At 41.9% G+C, this 13,487-nt stretch overlaps 1 protein-coding gene across 14 annotated transcripts in view; it reads right to left on the bottom strand.

Annotated features, from left to right (window-relative positions):
* STK32B (serine/threonine kinase 32B) overlaps positions 1 to 13,487 on the bottom strand; it is a 400,190-nt gene that overhangs the window by 183,571 nt on the left and 203,132 nt on the right. The window lies entirely within an intron of this gene.

Raw genomic sequence — 13,487 nt, 5'->3', positions numbered from 1 at the left:
GAGTAGGCAGATTTGCAAATACAGGATCCATGAATAATGAGGATTGCCTGTATTCTCATCCACGCTTTACACAGGCACAAATTCAGGGTCAAATTGCTTCAGACACGGACCCAGTAAGTGGCAGAGTATGTTCCTTCCACAAGACAAGCGCAAGGTACCACCCTGTCTCAGACGTTCTCTTGCCTTTCTGAACTCAGTAACTCCCAGGGTAGAGGGGCAGCCCTTCCTTCCTCTGAGTTCCAAAAGCAGTGATAAGGACATGATCACATTAACTGAGCACTTGTCATGTGCTGGCTTCTGTGCTAAGTGCTGTTTGAGTACTGACTCATTTAATCTCACACCCACCTTTATGAGTCAGTTCTGTTGACATCACTACTGTAAATATGCACAGAGTGGGTAGTCAGTGTGGCCGCTGTCACCCAACTTGTAAGAGGAAGTTCTAGGATCCTATCACAGGCAGCTCAAGCCTTTGGCAGGTGCACCGCACATACAACCTTAGTACCTAATCCTAACCTCTACTGTTCACGCAACATGCTGTGTGGAAGTTACCTATTTGATTCTCTGCTTTCCTCCGAAAGACCGTGAGTTCACTAAAAACATCAGCCTTATTTTATTCCTCTCTGTGTCCCCGCCGCCTGGCCCAGATGCTAACATGCACCAGGAGGTCAGCAAGTAATTAGCAGATAAATAACCAAAGACATGAATCAATGCACCTCCGCCTTCCTGGTACCCAGCACAGGGCCTGGCACGCAGGGGTTGTTCAACAAATATTTGCTCAGGGAGATGGTCAACATTTTCCACGAGCAGCATTACTTTCCAGCAAGAGAGGATACTACGTTCTCCAGTGCTTCTGTCCACCAGCTCCAGGCAGGCGACAGTGCCAGCCTCTCCTCTGAGCTGTGACAGGATGCCTCCTGGCTCTGAAAGAGTCCAGCTAATTAGACTCGTGTCTGCCAACAGAGAGAGTGGACAAATACTGAGAGGAAACTGTTAGCAGAGAAGAGGAGGGTAAGGAGGCGGGAGGGACGGGGAATCAGCAATTTGTTAGAGGCGATGAAAAGGATCGCGTTATGCCTTCCGCTAAATTACTGCATGTACTAATTGTATATGCACGAGTAATTGTTGGTGCTGCTCATTTACATTTGATTATTATATTTGTAGTTTTTAATTGCATTTGAATATGTGTGCTGCTAATACCGTCAGGATCATCAGTAGCTGTCAGCAATCCTCAGTGTTGGTTCTGTTAATGAAATGCAGATCTGCTACCAGGGACTTCATTTTATCCAGATAACGCGCTGGCGAGAGCAGTGACGAGAACAATACAAAGACTACCACTCTGAGCGGCTACCTTGTTTGGGGAGCTGTCCTAGGTGCTGGTTCATAAGAAACAGTGAGGCATGTTAAGCGCGATAAAATCGGGGTTTATTCCTAGCTTGGTTCTTGACTACTGTGTGATTTTTTTTTAAAGAAACGGAACCACTCTGATCCTCAATTTCATCCTGTGTAAAAACGCATACTTGGCATAATTACTGTGAAAGTTGACAACAGGTCCAAGAGTCTGATGCACGGCAGGCCCTTAAGGAATGGTGACTTATTACTCTCATTTATCCAGAAACCTGTGTTTCCACTGGAGCCAGCGTTGCTAAGGGCCTCATCAGCACTCACCCAAGAAGCCATAAGTTGTTAACCGATCTCACTGCTTCCTTCCTCTCTCCTCCACCTGAGCCACAGAGGCTCTAACAAATAAATCTGGAAGCATGTCTTTTCCATGTTCACAGGCTGTTGAGGGCTCTCTGCAGCCTGCAGGGCAGAGTCTTCCTGTGCAGGACCAGGCTGCAGTGATGGAGGCCAGGACACAGACCCCCACAGAGGACAGCACTCTCCTCTCTAACTGCTGTCTGCCACCAACCATCAGCTGTTTTTAGAGTTGCCTCAGCTAAAAAGAGCTGCTTTAACCAAAGTCACCCCTGCTGGGGGAGCCCACAACCACTGACGGGCCAAAGCGTGGGTATAAAATCCTGGCCCTGTCACCCCCAACTCGGGATACCTCCGAAGAGCTGACCAGCTTCAGAATGCCCAGGGGGTCACGTGAGGCTTCATCAGGACTGCACCCAAGCCAGATGCTCCTCTGTTCAGTCTGTCTTTCTTTCTTTCTTTCTTTCTTTCTTTCTTTCTTTCTTTCTTTTTCTTTCTTCCTTCCTTTCCCTTCCTTCCTTCCTTCCTTCCTTCCTTCCTTCCTTCCTTCCTTCCTTTCCCTTCCTTCCTTCCTTCCTTCCTTCCTTCCTTTCTTTCTTTCTTTCCCTTCCTTCCTTCCTTCCTTCCTTCCTTCCTTCCTTCCATCTGCTCCCCTCCCCAGATGCTGATCCCCAGGGCATTCCCTAATCAGGTGCTCCCTAGTAAAGCTCCCCCTTGCTAATTTCTACCTCAGACTCCGTGTCCTAAGAAACAACTTGCAACACAGACTACCTCTCTCGACTTGTGCACCACCTCTGCTGTCTGACATGTGTGAAACATCTTTCCTTCCAAATAAGCCATTTGCTTCCCCAACTCTCTGCTGTTACATCATAACACTCACCCGTACCAGAGGCCCCTTGAAACTTGGCAGCCTCGGGGCGCCTGGGTGGCTCAGTCGGTTGAGCGTCTGACTTCGGCTCAGGTCATGATCTCACTGTTCGTGAGTTCGAGCCCCGTGTCGGGCTCTGTGCTGTCAGCTCAGAACCTGGAGCCTGCTTCAGATTCTGTGTCTCCCTCTCTCTCTGCCCCTCCCCCGCTCACACTCCATCTGTCCATCTCTCTCTCTCTCTCACACACACACAATAAACACTATTAAATAAAAAAAGAAAGAAAGAAACTTGGCAGCCTAGAGAGCTCCAACTCCTCCAATAGCTTCAGAACGAACGGTACCTCCTCTGAGACGCCTCTCCTGATTGTCCCAGGCAGAGTTAAGTTCTGAGTCTGGAAGGCCTGTTTACGTCTCTGTACAGTGTTGATTGCACTATATATATTTTTAATTTTTAAAAAATGTTTTATTTTTGAGAGAGAGAGAGAGAGAGCACAAGCGGGGGAGGGGCAGAGAGAGAGGGAGACACAGAATCCAAAGCAGGCTCCAGGCTCCGAGCTGTCAGCACAGAGCCCAACGCAGGGCTCAAACCCACAAACCATGAGATCAGGACTTGAGCCAAAGCAGGACGCTCAACTGACTGAGTCCCCCGGGTGCCCTGAAGCTTACGCTCTAAATAAGGTAGACAGTCAGTAAAAAGATGAAACTCAATATGTCATTATTAGGTGCTAAAGATAAAAATTTAAGGGGTGTGTGTGCAGAATTTTGAGGGTTGCCGTTTTAGCTGGGGTGGCCAGGCAAGGTCTCCTTGAGAAGGTGTCATCTAAGTGAAAACCTGAAGGAAGGGGGGGGACCCCTGCAAACATCTGGGAGAAGAGCATTCTAGAAAGAAGGCACAGCAAGTGCAAATGCCCTGCAGCAGGCATGTGCTTATCATGCCTGAGGAACAGAAGCCAGCAAGCCTGGAAGAGACTGAGCAAAATGGAAGATGAGCCGGAGCGACCGCAGGGCCAGATCACGCTGGGGTTTGCGGAGCATTGCAGGGAATTTGGCTTTAGCTCGTTGGGTGGCGAACAGAGGAGGAACATGACTTGGCTGAGGTCTTAATGGGATTGCTCTGCACACTGCACTGGGAATGGACCGACACGGGCCAGGGAAGAATCAGGACAAACAGGCAGGAGGCTGTGACAACCACCGAGGGGAGAGAGATGATGGTGGTTTGGATGATGGGAGCTGGGAGGCAGCGAGAAGTGACTGGACTCTGGACATCATAAAGAGAAAGACACGGTTTCCTATGGATTGGGTGTGGGGTGCGAAAGAAAAGAATCAAGGATAAGCCTGACATGTGGGGCCTCAGATGGGGGAGTCAAGGCTGCCTCTATTGAGAGAAAGGTGCCTTCAAAAGAAACTGTTCCAGTAGAAGTTCAAGAATTTATCTTATGTATGTAAAGTTTGAGACAGGAAACCAGGAGGGGGCGGGGAGGCAAGTTCTGTAAGCCCGGCTAGCATACGGAAGCTAGTAAAACAGACACAAATCAACAACACTTACTGAGAGCTGGGTGGGTGTCGTGCACTGTTCAAATTACACCATTCTCCCCAAACCTGCAAGGAACAAACTCTGATTCTTCCAAAGTGCGAGGAGGAAACTGAGACTCAGCAAGGTTACATAACCTGCCTGAGGTCACACAGCAGGTAAATGGCAAACCAGGACTTGAGCCCAGCATTGTACGGCCTGTACTTTTCACCCTGAAGCTCTGATACTTGTCAATAATGTCACCATTTGTGTTTTTCGTCTCTGACTCCATCCTCTCCACGCCAATAACTACAGTTATTAAGCACTAACTATGCTGTGGCACTGCTCTAAGTGCTTCCTATTTAGTATACTCAGTGAACTCATCCGTAGGCACAGAGACGCAAAGTAACTTAGCACAGTCACACAGCCAATACAGAGGAACGGGTATTTGAACTCAAAGTCTGACCCCTTGGCCCACATTCTTCCTCATTATATATATATATTTTTAATATGAAATTTATTGTCAAATTGGTTTCCATACAACACCCAGTGCTCATCCCAATAGGTGCCCTCCTCGATGCCCATCACCCACCCTCCTCTCCCTCCCACTTTCCATCAACCCTCAGTTTATTCTCAGTTTTTTAAGAGCCTCTTATGGTTTGGCTCTCTCCCTCTCTAACTTTGTTTCCCCCTTCCCCTCCCCCACGGTCTTCTGTTAGGTTTCTCAGGATCCACATAAGAGTGAAAACATACGGTATCTGTCTTTCTCTGTATGACTTATTTCACTTAGCAGAACACTCTCCAGTTCATCCACGTTGCTACAAAAGGCAAGATTGCATTCTTTCTCATTGCCACGTAGCATTCCATTGTGAATATAAACCACAATTTCTTGATCCATTCATCAGTTGATGGACATTTAGGCTCTTTCCATAATTTGACTATTGTTGAAAGTGCTGCTATAAACACTGGGGTACAAGTGCCCCTATGCTTCAGCATTCCTGTGTCCCTTGGGTAGATTCCTAGCAGTGCTATTGCTGGGTCAATGACATGGGAGCCACTGGAGGATTCTGAGAAGAAGACTGACATGATATGAGGTAAAAAGGTCCCATTGGCTACGGTGTTGACAAGAGACTGCAGGAGGCCATGGACAGAAGTAGGGAGACCACTAAAGGCTGCGGTGATGGTGCCTAGAAGAGAATGGTTATGGTGGACTGAAGAGGAGCTGCATCTTCTGGGCAGCACCTGGCATTCGTTCACTTGCTCATTCATTCATTCACTCACTCATTCCTTGGGTGTCTGCTTTGGGCCATTCATAGAGGCAGTTCCATTCCCTCCTGCATGAGGCTCTGTACTAGCAGCCAAGGATGTCTGGCCAAGGGGTAAAGACAGGCACAACCCGCACCCTCACGGGTCTTACCACCTCACCAGGAAGGAGACAAGAAACTAACGACTACATGCATGCATTCTGAAGGAGGTCAGGTTCAGTGGGGCATGCACCAGGGGAGCCAATCCACTGTGTGTCCAAATTGAGTTCAGCTAACATACGGCTTGTAGGAACCCAATGAGAGAGTCACTCACTCAGGGGACGGCATGTCTGAAGGTAAAGTTAGAAAAGTCGTGAACAAGCACTCAGACAGACAGCAACTGGGCCGCCAGAGAATTTGTGGTAATCTAAGTCTGCACCAAAGGACACTGCTGGACGATTTGGTGGGGAGGTGGGAAAGAAGGGTGGGGTCAGAAGGAGGGCCCCTGATGGATGCTCACCATGGGTCCACTCTTCTATGTATCAAACTCCTTCCTGCTCCATGCCCCCCACTTCCCTAGAAAACCTCAAGTCCTCCTCCTGGAAGTCCAAGTACGGACACTCTGTCAATAGTATTCAGTCTGCAAAACTTTCTGTCAATTAAATCTCACAAAGGACAAGTTTGCGAGGTGAACCACCGGCAAATTCCTGGGTGTTCCCAGGGGTGGCACGTTCTCTCTCTGGCTCCGTGACTGCACCTAAAACACGGATGGGAGGCCTAATGAGATCAAGTGTCATCTCCAGAGCTCAAAGTCTCCAGTTTTCTTCCTCTAATCTCAGGGTAATAGGCAACTGCAGTGACATTCACATACCACATGACACTGGGGCTCACAACATCCTCACACGCCTTACGTACCATGCATACGACACTCCTTTCAACAACACCCTATGATGTACAAATTTCCCAGGAGACATGAACACACGTGTCTGCCATGGATGAGAATATTCACAACAGCTCCAAGTTATAAGCAACCCAAGTTCCATCAGTAGTAGAATCATTAAACAAATAATCATACAAAAGAACAGTTGGCAGCAGTGGAAAAGAACTGTGATATGACAGATGAATCTCAAAGACAGTATGTTTAGAGAAAAAAGCAAACAAAAGAATATGTATCCCATGATTCTATCATATAAGTGTAAAAAAGAGGACACACAAACATCTAATGATACAGACTGGGAAAGCAATAACCTCTTAGTGGGGTATTGACTGGAAAGGAACTTGAGGGAAACTTCTGGGATGGTGATAATGCTCCACATCTTTTCTCTAATTTTTTTTGTATTTATTTTTGAGAGAGAGAGAGGCAGAGAGGGAGACACAGAATCCGAACCAGGCTCCAGGCTCCGAGCTTTCAGCACACAGCCTGATGAGGGGCTCAAACACATGAACCGTGAAATCATGACCTGAACTGAAGTCAGACGCTTAACCGACTGAGCCTCCCAGATGTCCTACTCCACATGCTGATTTGGGTGACTGTCGCTGAAGTACATACAGATGTAAAAATTCATTCAGCTGTATGGTTAAGATTAACGTAGTTTGCTTTATGTCTGCTATCCCTTAATTTAAGAGTAAATTTTTAAAAAATTCTATAAGGTGATTATTAATTAACAGGAGAAAATCATATGATTGTAATGGTCTCAAGATAATACAAAACCTTTGCTGATGCAAGCTATTAATGTTGTCTTTTACACACCAAATCCCATTAGTTTTTCTACACACAATGACAACTTGATATGTAACAGACCTGCCCCCTCCCCAACCAACCCTGAACAGGCGATATTCCCTTGGTATATGATCCCAGAGAACTGTGTGCATTTTCCTCAGAGCTCTTACCTCAGTTTAAAGTAGCACACCATTATGCTGATTATTTAATTAATGTCAGTCTGCCCCACTGGGCTGTGAAATCTGGGATGACGTCTGATTTTACTCCCTGGGATCTCCAACCTCTTTACGAAGTGCCTACGGTGTGGAAGGTGCTCAATAAATATGTATTTAGTGAATGATGGCAACTAGGAATAAACTGAGAAGTCTATATATGGAACATTTAGCGAGGCTTGAACAAAACATTAAAGAAAAGCCAGGATCATAACACCCATTTCATTTCATGAGTCTTATCTTTTACCTTTATTTTTTGTAATCTTTAAAAAATGGGGAAAAATATGAAAAACTCTATCAAAGAACATAGCACATGTGAGGTCAGACGGCAAGACCCGACTCTGGTTAAGTCTACTGAAACCATATAGACCACATGCTGGCTACGCTTAAATTAAGCTCAATCTTAATAAGGAAATATTAACTAGAAAACCCCCAGATGTTTGGAAATGTAAAAATATACTTCTCAAAAATTCATGAGTCAAGTGGAAATTACCATGGAAATTATAGAGTAATTTGAACTGAATAATAATGAAAATATGACATATTAAAATCTGTGTGGGAAGAGCAGACTCAAGATGGTCGCGCAGGAAGCTCCTGAACTCCCCCTTCCCACGGAAAAAATACACCTAACACTACATATGGAACAATTCCCTCTGAAGGGAACACAGAAACTGATGAACAGAGCCCCCAGCACAAGGGGCAGACCAACATGGGTAGAAGAGGCAGAGATACAGTCATGCTAAGAAACAAAACCAAACCACAGGCCCAGAATTCCATGGCCACGAGGGATCTCAAAGGAATGGAACTTTCCCCCGAGGAGCGAGAGATTCAAGATCCACAGTAGGCACCCCAACCCTTAGATCCTGCACAGGAGAGACAAGCCCCCACAACAGCTGGCTTTGAAAACCAGTGGGGAGAATGTCCAGGAAAACTATGGAACATAAGGAAAAGGAAAATCCTGCTCTTCAAGGGCTTGTGCAGAGATTCACTTGACCCAGAAACCAGTGCAAGTATCAAAAAGTACATAGGCTATAGGTGAAGGAGAAGTACCTACTAATCTTGAAGTGCCTGCTTAAGACGCAGAAAGCAAGTGGGCCTCTCTCTGGGGACTGAGACTCCAGAAGCAGCCATTTTAGCTGCCATTTTTGTTATCTTGTGCCTTGCTGATCTCGGAGGTGGCAGATGCTATTCCAAATCCTCCCACTGCTATTGCCCAGGAGTGCATCCTGCTGAGAGCCCTGCATGACCTTGTGCCTTGGCCAGGCCTTGCAGCCAACAGGATGATAACCCTACCCACCAGCATGCCCACAGCAGCCACAGCTGGGCCTTGCAGCCAGCTGGGTCATGGGCCACCTTGCCCACCAGCATACCCACAGTACTCATGACTCCATCACAACAGGAGGGTCCATGTGGCCCACACATGAGACATGTTTGGAGCACCCTGCTCTGGTGGACAGAGGGGATAGTGCTTCTGGGCCCCATAGGACATCTCCTACATGAGACCACTCCTTCCAGATTAGAAGATGTAGCTAAACAGCTAACACACAAAAATACAGAGAGTCTGGCAAAATGAGGAGATAGAGGAATATGTTCCAAATGAAAGAATAAAACAAAATCTCAGAAAAAGAAATAAATGAAATGGAGATAAGCAATATACTCAGTAAAGAGTTCGAAGCAATGGTTGTGGAGATGCTTCCTAAAGTTGGGACAAGAATGGATGAACAGAGTCAGAAGTTCAGACAAAGAGAAAACATAAAAAAGTACCAATCAGAGCTGAAAAATGTAACAACAGAAATGGGAATAAACAACAGATTAGATGATACAGAAGAATGATCAGCAATCTGAAAGACAGGGTGGTGAAAATCACCTAAACTGAACAGCAAGAGAAATAAAAATTAAAAAAAATAGTTTGAAGGATTTCTGAGACAACATCAAGCACAGAACATTCACATTTATAGGGTCTCAGAAGGACAAGGAAGAGAAAGAAAGGGGCAGAAAACTTATTTGAAGAAATAATAGCTGAAAGCTTCCCTAACCTGGGTAAGGAAACAGACATCTGGGTCCAGGAAGCACAAAGATTCCCAAAAGAGATGAACCCAAAGAGATCCACACCAAGACACATAATGATTAAAATGTCAAAAATTAAAGATATGAAGAGAATATTAAAAGTTGCAAGATTCCTGTGGTTCATTGCGGGAATCTATCCCCAAAACCAAGAGCACACTTTACACATTGTATGTTAGCCAATTTGACAATAAATTATATCAAATAAATAAATAAATAAATAAATTCTAAAATAAAATAAAGTCAGTGATTCTTACGTAAATTCCATGGATTGAGTCCATAAATCTGAGTAAATATTTTGATTTCACACCACACACACACACACACACACACACACACACACACACACACAAAGCTGCAGAAGAAAAGCAAGCAGTTATGTATCAGCCAACCCCATAAAACTGTCAGTTGATTTCTCAGCAGAAACTTTGTAGGCCAAAAGGGATATATACATGATATACTCAAAGTGCGGGGAGAAAAAAAAAGGAAAAAAACAAGCAAGAATACACTACCTGGAAAAGCTAGAATTTAGAATTGCAAGGGACACAGAGTTTCCCAGACAAGCAAAAAGCTAAAGTACTTCATCATCACTAAACTGGCTTTATAAGAAATATTAAAAGTATGTCTTTAAGTAGAAAGGAAAATCCCATTATTAGAAATAAGAAAACATATGAAAGAAAAAAATCTCACTGCGAAAGGTAAACATACAGTGAAAGCAGTGGTTCAACCACTTAGGAAGCTAATATGAAGGGTAAAAGCCAAAAAGTGGTAAAATCAACTATATCTACAATAATTAAGGAATGCACAAAATAAAAATATATAGAATATGACATCAAAAACATACGATATGGAGAGAGTAAAAATGTAGTGCTTTTATAATGTGTCTGAACTTAAGTGATTTCCAACTTAAAATAGACTATTTGTTCTAGTGTTTGTGTTAGATTAGTTGAGAAAGTACTGGACACCATTATTTAAGAACGATTTCAATTTCACAAAGGCAATTCAACTGTAAATACTATATATGAAGTAATTTTTCTACATATGTAAAATTTGAGAATAAATACTGTTATATAATATGTTGTTACATATGAATCTTACGATAATCACAAACCAAAAACCTATAACAGAAATACGAGAGAGAGAGAGAGAGAGAGAGAGAGAAAGAAATCCAAACCTAACACTAAAGAAAGTGATCACTTGATGAGGGATGACAGCAAGAGAAGAAAAAAGGAACAGTAAAGAGCTACAAAAACAACCAGAAAACAATTAGCAAAACTGCAATAAATACATATAAATAAATAAATACATATCTATCAATAGTTACGTTCAATGTAAACGGACTAAATGCTCCAATCATGTGCCTTTGTGCATACAAGAGACTCACTTCAGATCTAAAGGTACACACAGACTGAAGGTGAAGGGATGGAAATAAAATATTCCATGTAAATGGAAACGAAAAAAAAGAAAAGCTAGGGTAGCAATGCTTATAACAGACAAAAGAGAATTTAAAACAAAGACTAAGAAGAGATAACAAAGAGCATTACATAATGATAAAGAGATCAATCCAAAAAGAGGATATAACAATTTCAAACATGTATGGACCCAATATAGAAGCACATAAATATGAGCAAATTTAATGAACACAAAGGGAGAAATTGTAATACAATAATAGTAAGGGATGTTAACACCCCATTTACATCATCTGGATATATATATTCCAGACAGAAAACTGATAAAGATACATTGGCATTAAATGACACATTAGACCACACGGACTTAACAGATAAATACATAACATCCCACCCCAAAACAGCAGAATACACATTCTTCTCAAGTTCACATGGAACATTCTTCAAGAGAGATCATTTGCTAAACTACAAAATAAGTATCAATACATTTTAGGAAGGCTGAAATCATATCAAAGATCTTCTCTGACAACAATGATATGAAACTAGAAATTGATTACAAAAAAAAAAAAACCTGGAAAAGGCACAAATATGTGATGACTATACAGCCAATGGGTCAACACAGAAATCAAAGAGGAATCCAAAAAATACCTGGAGAAAAATGAAAGTGAAAACACAACATTCCAAAATCTGTGGGATACAGTTAAAAGCAGTTCTAAGAGGGATGCTTATAGCAACACAGGCCCATCTCAACTAATAAGAAAAATCTCAAATAAACACTCTAAACTTACATCTAAAGGAACAAGAAAAAGAACAAACAAAACTCATAGGAAGAAGGAAGTAACAAGTATCAAAGTAGAAATACATGAAATAGAGACTAAAAGAAAAAAAAAAACAAGAAAAAACATTAATGAAACTGAGAGCTGGTTAAAACAATAAACAAAACAATAAACAAAATTGATAAACCGTTAGCCAGACTCATTAAGAAAAGAGAGGGCCCCAATAAATAAAATCATAAATAAAAGAGAAGTTACAACCAATACCATAGAAATATAAAGAATCATGAGAGTACTATGAACTATTGTATGCCAACAAACTGGGCCACCTAGAAAAAAATGGATAAATTCCTAAAAACATAAAATCTTCCAAGGGTAACTCAGGAAGAAATAGAAAATCTGAACAGACTGATTACTAGCAATGAAATTGAATTTGTAATTTAAAAAACTCCAAAAAACAAAAGTCCAGGGCCAGATGGCTTCACAAGTGAATTCTACCAAACATTTAATAAAGAGTTAATACCTATCCACCTCAAATTATTCCAAAAACTTAAAGAAGAGGAATGCTTACAAACTTATTCTATGAATCCAGCATTACACCAATAACAAAACCAGACAAAGACACTATTAAAAAAAGGAAATTATAGCCAGTATCTCTAATGAATCCAGATGCAAAAATCTTCCTTAACAAAATATTAGCAAATTAAATTCAACAATACCTTAAAAGGATGACACACCATGATCAAGTGGGATTTGTTCCATTTATGCAAGGATGTTTCAATATTTGTGAATCAAATAATGTGACTGCCACATTAAACAATAAAGGGTAAAAATTATATGACCATCTCAATAGATGAATACAAAGCATTTGACTAAATTTAATAGCAATTTATGATAACAACTCTCAACAAAGTGAGTTTAGAGGGAACATACTTCAACATAATAAAGGCCAGATATGACAAGTCCACAACTAACATCTTACTCAATGGTGAACAGCTGAAAGCATTTTCTTCTAAGAAGGATGCCCACTCTTGCCACTCATTCAACATAGTACTAGAAATCGTAGCCAGAGCAATTAGGCAAGGAAAAGAAATAAAAGACATCCAGATCGGAAAGGAAGAAGTAAAACTCACTATTGCAGATGGCATAATTGTGTATGTAAAAAACCTAAAGCACCCACCAAAAACATATGAACAGGGTACAAAATTGATAAGCAGAAATCAGTTGCATTTCTATACACTAAGAATGAACTTAGAGAGAGAAATTGAGAAAACAGTTCCATTTACAATTGTATCACAAAGAATGGGATACCTAGGAATGAATTTAACCCAGGAGGTAAAAGAACTGTATTCTGAAAACTATAAGACGTTGATGAAACAAATTGAAAATGATACAAACAAATGGAATGATACGTAATGGTCCGTGGGTTAGAAGAATTAATACTGTTAAAATGTCCACACTACCCAAAGTAATCTACAGATTCAATGCAGTTCCTTTCAAAATACCAATGGCATTTTTATAGGACTAGACCATATAATCGCGACATTTGTACAGAACCACAAAAAAGCCTAATTGCCAAAGTATTCTTGAGAAAGAAGATCAAAGTGGAGGTATCATGCTCCCAGATTTCAGACAATCCTACCAAGCTATAGTAATCAAAACAGTATGGGAGTGACACAAAAACAGACACAGAGATCAACAGAAGAGACAGCCCAGAAATAAACCCATGCTTATATGGTCAATTAATCTATGACAAAAGAGGCAATCATATACACTGGAGAATGATAGTCTCTTGAATAAATGGCGTTGGGAAAACAGGACAGCTACATGCTAAAGAATAAAACGGGACCACTTCCTTACACATATGCAAAAATTAAATTAAAATGAATTAGTGACTTAAATGGAAGATCCCAAATCATAAAACTCCTGGAAGAAAACTTAGGCAGTAATATCTTAGTGATTTTTTCGGTTCTATCTTCTTAGCTAAGGAGA

This window comes from Panthera tigris, chromosome B1 (genome assembly GCF_018350195.1).
Source record: "Panthera tigris isolate Pti1 chromosome B1, P.tigris_Pti1_mat1.1, whole genome shotgun sequence".
In the NCBI taxonomy this organism is placed as follows: Eukaryota; Metazoa; Chordata; class Mammalia; order Carnivora; family Felidae; genus Panthera; species Panthera tigris.
The sequence above is the reverse complement of the archived record's forward strand: the minus strand, read 5'-3'. Positions and strand labels throughout refer to the sequence as shown.